The sequence below is a fragment of the Bos grunniens genome, chromosome 2 (genome assembly GCF_055505025.1).
Source record: "Bos grunniens cultivar Pamir isolate PY7600 chromosome 2, Bosgru_T2T1.0, whole genome shotgun sequence".
Lineage (NCBI taxonomy): Eukaryota > Metazoa > Chordata > Mammalia > Artiodactyla > Bovidae > Bos > Bos grunniens.
This window is the reverse complement of record NC_141166.1, coordinates 107,908,871-107,916,491: the sequence shown is the minus strand read 5'-3', so window position 1 is coordinate 107,916,491 and position 7,621 is coordinate 107,908,871.

Here is a 7,621-nt window from a genome sequence, read left to right as displayed (position 1 = left end):
TCCATACCGTCTTCCATAGTGGCTGTATCAATTTACATTCCCACCAACAGTGCGAGAGTGTTCCCTTTTCTCCACACCCTCTCCAGCATTTACTGTTTATAGACTTTTTGAAGAGGGCCATTCTGACCGGTGTGAGATGATATCTCATTGTAGTTTTTTTTGATTTGCATTTCTCTAATAATGAGCAATGTTGAGCATCTTTTCATGTGTTTGTTAGCCATCTGTACATCTTCTTTGGAGAAATGTCTGTTTAGGTCTTTTTCCCACTTTTTGATTGCATTGTTTGTTTTTCTGACATTGAGTTGTATGAGCTGCTTGTATACTTTGGAAATTAATCCTTTGTCAGTTGCTTCATTTGCTATTATTTTCTCTCATTCTGAGGGTTTTCTTTTCACCTTGCTTATAGTTTACTTTGCTGTGCAAAAGCTTTTAAGTTTAATCAGACCACACTTTTTTTTACATTTGTTTTCATTTCTGTTACTCTAGGAGATGGGTCATAGAGAATCTTACTTTGATTTATGTCATCGAATGTTCTGCCTAAATTTTTCTCTAAGAGTTTTATAGTTTCTGGTCTTACATTTAGGTCTTTAAACCATTCTGAGTTTATCTTTGTGTATGGTGTTAGGAAGTGTTCTAATTTCATTCTTTTACATGTAGCTGTCCAGTTTTCCCAGCTCCATTCATTGAAGAGGCTGTTTTTGCCCCATTGTATATTCTTGCCACCTTTGTCAAAAACAAGGTACCCATAGGTGCATGGGTTTATTTCTGGGCTTTTTATCTTGTTCAATTGGTCTATATTTCTGTTTTTGTGCCAGTACCATACTGTCTTGATGACTGTAGTTTGTAATATAATCTGAAGTCAGGAAGGTTGATTCCTCCAGCTCCATTCTTCTTTCTCAAGACTGCTTTCGCTTTTCAGGGAATTTTGTGTTTCCATATGAATTGTGAAATTTTTTGTTCCAGTTCTGTGAAAAATACCATTGGTAATTTGATGGGGATTGCATTGAATCTGGAGAAGGAAATGGCAACCCACTTCAGTGTTCTTGCCTGGAGAATAATGTGGACACAGGGGCCTGGTGGGCTGCTGTCCATGGGGTCACATAGAGTCGAACACGACTGAAGCGACTTAGCATGCGTGCATGCATTGGAGAAGGAAATGGCAACCCACTACAGTATTCTTGCCTGGAGAATTCCAGGGACAGAGGATCCTGGTGGGCTGCTGTCTATGGGGTAGCACAGAGTCAGGCACCACTGTAGTGACTTAGCAGCAGCAGCAGCAGCATTGAATCTGTAGATTGTATTTGGTAGTATAGTCATTTTCACAATATTGATTTTTCCTACCAAGAAACATGGAATATCTCTTCATCTGTTTATGTTGTCTTTGATTTCTTTCATTAGTGTCTTATAATTTTCTGTGTACAGTCCTTTTGTCTCCTTACATAAGTTTATTCCTAGATATTTAATTCTTTTTGTTCCATTGGTGAATGGGATTGATTCCTTAATTTCTCTTTCTGATTTTTCATTGCTAGTATATAGAAATGCAAGCAATTTCTGTGTATCGATTTTGTATCCTGCAACTTTGCTAAATTCACTGATTTACTAGAGCTCTAGTAATTTTCTGATACTAACTTTAGGATTTTCTATGTACAGTATCATGTCATCTGCAAACAGTGAGAGTTTTACTTCTTTTTTGATCTGGATTCCTTTTATTTCTTTTTCTTCTCTGATTGCTGTAGCTAGGACTTACAAAACTATGTTGAATAACAGTGGTGAAAGTGGATATCCTTGTTATGTTCCTGATCTTAGAGAGAATGTTTTCAGTTTTTACCATTGAGGATAATGTTTGTTTAGGCTTATCATATATGGCCTTTACTGTGTTGAGGTAGGTTCCTTCTATGACCATTTTTTTGAAGAGTTTTAATCACAAAGCGGTGCTGAATTTTGCCAAAGGTTTTTTCTGCATCTATTGAGATTATCATATGATTTTTATCTTTCAGTTTGTTAATGTGGTGTATCACATTGATTGATTTGCATGTATTGAAGAATCCTTGCATTCCAGGAATAAACCCAACTTGATCATGGTATTTGAGCTTTTTGATGTGTTGCTAAATTCTGTTTGCTAAAATTTTGTTGAGGATTTTTGCATCTATGTTCATCAGTGATATTGGCCTGTAGTTTTCTTTTTGTGTGTTGTCTTTGTCTGGTTTTGATATCAGGGTGATGATGGCCCCATAGAATGAGTTTGGAAGTGTTTCTTCCTCTGCAATTTTTTAAAAGAGTTTTAGAAGGATAGGCATTAGCTCTTCTCTTCTCTAAATGTTTGATAGAATTCTCCTGTGAAACCATCTGGTCCTGGGCTTTTGCTTTTTAGGAAATTTTTGATCATAGTTTCAGTTTCAGTGCTTGTAATTGGGTTGTTTATAATTTCTATTTCTTCTTGGTTCAGTCTTGGAAGATTGAACTTTTCTAAGAATCTGTCCATTTCTTCCAGGTTATCCATTTTATTGCCATATAGTTGTTCATAATAGTCTCTTATAATCCTTTCTATTTCTGCCTTGTCTGTTGTAATCTCTCCTTTTTCATTTCTAATTTTATTAATTTGATTCTTCTCTCTTTTTTCTTGATGAGTCTGGCTAAAGTTTTGTCAATTTTGTTTATCTTCTCAAAGAACCGGCTTTTAGTTTTTATTAATCTTTACTATTGTTTCTTTCATTTCTTTTTGATTTATTTCTGCTCAGATCTTTATGATTTCTTTCCTTCTACTACTTTTGGGTTGTTTTTGGTTCTTTTTCCAGTTGTTTTAGGTGTAAAGTTAGGTTGTTTATTTGATGTTTTTCTTGTTTCTTGAGTTAGGATTATATTGCTATAAACTTCTCTCTTAGAACTGCTTTAGCTGCATCCAATAGGTTTTGAGTTGTCGTGTTTTCATTGACATTTGTTTCTTGAAATTTTCTGATTTTCCTTTTGATTTCTTCAGTAACCTGTTGGCTATTTAGAAACATGTTGTTTAATCTCCATGTATTTGTGTTTCTTACAGTTTTTTTCTTGTGATTGTTATCTACTCTCATAGCATTGTTGCTGGAGATTTTACTGAGGTTTGATTTGTGAGCCAAGATGTGGTCATTCCTGGAGAATGTTCTATGTGTACTTGAGAAGAAGGTGTATTCTTCTGCATTTGCATGGAATGTCCTGAAGATATCAAGGAAATCCGTCTCATCTAAAGTATCATTAAAGACTTGTGTTTCCTTATTAATTTTCTGTTTTGATGTTCGTCCATGGGTGTGAGTAGGGTGTTAAAGTCTCCTACTATTATTGTGTTGCTGTCAATCTCTCCTTTTATGTCTTTTAGCGTTTGTCTTATGTATTGAGGTACTCCTTTGTTGGGTGCATAGATATTTACAGCTGTTACATCTTCCTCTTGAAGTGATCCCTTGATCATTATGTAGTGTCCTTCCTTATCTCTTGTAATTTTTATTTTAAGGTCTATTTTGTCTGATATGAGGGTTGCTGCTCCAGCTTTCTTTTGCTTCCAATTTGCATGGAATATATTTTTCCATCCTCTCACTTTTAGTCGATACGTGTGTTTAGGTCTGAAGTGGGTTTCTTGTAGGCAGCATATATATGGGGCTTGTTTCTGTATCCATTCAGCCAGTCTGTGTCTTTTGGTTGGAGCATTTAATCCATTTACATTTAAAGTAATTATTGATATATATATTTCTCTTGCCATTTTCTTAATTGTTTGGGGTTGATTTTGTAGATCTTTATTCTTCTCTTTGTATTCTTGACTATATAAAAGTCCCTTTAACATTTTTTGCAAAACTGGTTTGAAGGCACTGAATTCTCTTAATTTTTGCTTGTCTGAAAAGGTTTTTATTTCTCCATCAATTTTGGATGAGATCCTTGCTGGGTACAGTAATCTTGGTTTAGATATTTCCCTTTCATTACTTCAAATATATCCTGCCAATCCCTTCTGGCCTGCAGAGTTTCTGTTGAAAGATCAGCTATTAAGCATATGGGATTTCCCTTGTATGTTACTTGTTGCTTCTCCTGTGCTGCTTTTAATATTTTTTTCTTTGTGTTTAGTCTTTGTTAGTTTGATTAGTATGTGTCTTGGCATGTTTCTCCTTGAGTTTATCCTGTATGGGACTCTTTGTGCCTCTTGGACTTGACCGACTATTTCCTTTTCCAGGTTGACAAAATTTTCAAGTATAATCTCTTCAAAAATTTTCTCATACCCTGTCTTCTCTTCTTCTGGGATCCCTATAATTTGAATGTTGGTGCATTGACATTGTCCCAGAGGTCTCTGAGACTATCCTCAGTTCTTTTCCTTCCTTTTACTTTATTCTGCTCTTCAGAAGTTATTTCCACCATTTTACCTTTCAGTTCACTGATTTGTTCTTCTGCTTCAGATATTCTGTTATTGATTCCTTCTAGAGTATTTTTAATTTCAGTAATTGTGTTTTTTGTCTCTGTGTGTTTATTCTTTAATTCTTCTAGGTCTTTGTTAATTGATTTCTGCATTTTCTCCATTTTGTTTTCAAGGTTTTGATCATCTTTGCTATCATTATTCTGAATTATTTTTCAGGTAGTTTGCCTATTTCCTCTTCATTTATTTGGACTTCTGTGTTTCTAGTTTGTCCCTTCATTTATGTAGTGTTTCTCTGCCTTTTCATTATTATTTTTTTAAAACTTATTGTGTTTGAGATCTCCTTTTCCCAGGCTTCAAGGTGGAATTTTTTCTTCCTTTTGGTTTCTGCCCTCCTAAGGTTGGTTCCTCCAGTACTCTTGCCTGGAAAATCCCATGGATGGAGGAGCCTGGTAGGCTGCAGTACATGGGGTCGCTAAGAGTCGAACACGACTGAGTGACTTTACTTTCACGCATTGGAGAAGGAATTGGCAACCCACTCCACTGTTTTTGCCTGGAGAATCCCAGGGACAGGGGAGCCTGGTGGGCTGCCGTCTATGGGGTCGCACAGAGTCAGACAAGACTGAAGTGACTTAGCAGCAGCAGCAAGGTTGGTTCGGTGGTTTGTGTAAGCTTTGTATAGGGTGAGATTTGTGCTGAGTTTTTGTTTGTTTGTCTGTTTGTTTTTCCTCTGATGGGAAAGACTGAGTGAGGTGGTAATCCTGTCTACTGATGATTGGGTTTGTATTTTTGTTTAGTTGTTTAGATGAGGGGTCCTGCATAGAGTACTATTGGTCCTTGGATGATGCTGAGTCTTGTATTCAAATGGGTTCCTTTGTTTGTGTTCTCACTATTTGATACTCCCTAGGATTAGTTCTCTGGTAGTCTAGGGTCTTGGAGTCAGTGTTTCTACTCCAAAGGCTCAGGGCTTATCTCTGGTCAGGAACAAAGATTCCAGAAGTGGGTTTTTTTTTTTTATGGCATTAAGTGAGATTAAAACAAATATCCAAAAATGAGAAATCAAAGATGAACTCCAGACAAATGGCAGTTACAAAATCAGCAAATAATAATTAAAATAATGGAATATACACATATACATATACATTCATGAGCAAAGTCAAAACAGTCCAACAAAAATAAAGTACAGTAGCTTGGCCTGGTGAATAAAGGAAATCAGAAATTATATTTATCAGTTAAGAACAAAACTAAAGCACAAACTGGAAAACAAAGCTAATGCAAGGTGCCAAGTGGGGAATAAAGCAGTGAAAACAAAACTAACAAATATATTGAGAGGAAAGGAAAGAAAGAAAGAATAGATATGCAAAGTTAAATAAAGGTAGATGAAGAAGATTGATATACATTTAAGATTAACTACAAGGGGAAAAGAACAGTAGGAAAGGCAAACAAAGGAATAAATGTAGAAAAAATATAATAGATTTTTAAAAATTAAAATTATAAAAAAGAGAAAAGAAAAAAAAAAACGAAAGAAAAAAAAAAAAAAGGGAAAAAAGGAAAACTTCACAGAACTGCTAAAGCCCAATGTAGAGGCAGAAGTTTATAACAACAATAAAAAGTGTGACTGAATATACACATATACCTATACACCCATAAGCAAAATCAAAACAGTCCAACAAAAATAAAGTACAATAGACTGGCCTGGCAAACAAAGGAAACCAAAAATTATATCTACCAGAACAAAACTAACTAAAGCAAAAACTGGAAAACAAAACTAAAGCAAGGTGCCAATTGGGGAATAAAGCAATGAAAATAAAATTAACAAACATGTTGAGAGGAAAGGAAAGAAAGATAGAATAGATATGCAAAGTTAAATAGAGGTAGATGAAGAAGATTTACATACACTAAAGATTGACTGCAAGGGGAAAATAACAGTAGGAAAAGCAAACAAATGAATAAATGTAGAGAAAATAATAATAGGTTAAAAAATTAAAAATTAAAATTAGAAAAAGAGAAAAGAACAATTAAAAAAAAAAGGAAAACTCTACAGAACTGCAGAAGCTCAATGTAGAGGCAGAGGTTTATAACAACAATAACAAATGTGACTGAGGAAAAAAAAAGTTCAAAAGCTTAATTCGATTTCATAGTGCCAATAAAATCAACTACTACAATGGCGGGGCGGGGTGGGGGAGGTGGCGAAGGAAAAAAAAAAGTAACAAAATCCAAAAGAATCTACAGAAAAGTCAAAACATAAGAAAAATAGTTTTTCTTGAGTCGCTGCTTCAGAGTCCTTTCCCTCGCTGAGAGTCACAGTCCCCCTCACCTCCCTAGGATGCCCTCAAGCACTTGCTGATCTCTGGACCTGCTTTGGGGGGAGCTCAGATTCTAATCTGGTCCTACCCTCTGTGTTCTTGCCTCCAATGTCCACAGCTATCAGAACCAGTGCGTTTTCTTTTTGGGGAGCTCTCAATGACCTTTTTTATATTCTGTAAAATAGAATATAACAGAGTTTGCCTAGCTGATCGTGCGGATTTAATCTGTAGCTTGTACAGATGGTGGGAAGGTTTTGGGTCTTCTTCCTTAGCCACACTGCCCCTGGGTTTCAACTGTGGTTTTATTTCCACCTCCACATGTGGTTCGTCCACTGGGGTTTGCTCCTGAGGCTGCCCTGGAGGACTTGGGTTTGCCCCTGTGAGGGCCAGTTGTGGAGGTGCATCTGCTTGGGTCACAGGGCTTCTGGCAGCATCCAGTACTCAGGGGAGTTTGTGGCAAGGGAAGCAGGAAATATAGTTCTTTAGAAGGGTATAGGAACCAGTATTGGCCAATATGCTCCAGTATTCTTGCCTGGAGAACCCCATCCCTGACAGAGGAGCCTGGCAGGCCACAGTCTACAGGGTCACAAAGAGTCAAACACTACTCACTGTGTGCTTAGATGCAAGACTTTTGCTTGACTGTGGCAGCTCTGCCCCAGTGAGTGTTGAGTGTGAAGGTAGCACAGCTGCTTGGCTTGTGGGGACCCTGGCTGCACCAAGTGTGCAGGGCCACAGATTGCCTCTGCCACAGGAGTTATGGCCCTATCAGATTTTTAAGCCTCTTGTAGCTGGCGATCAGAAAGCCTCTTTGGCCAGTCTTTCTCCATAGCTCTGCCCATCCAGGCACTTAGAGTGCTCCCTTGCCTGGAGTCCTTCTCTGTTGTTCAGCATGTCAGGCACATAGAGGGCCCCCTCCCCCTCCCCCCCAGCCCCCGGCTGGGGGCCTACT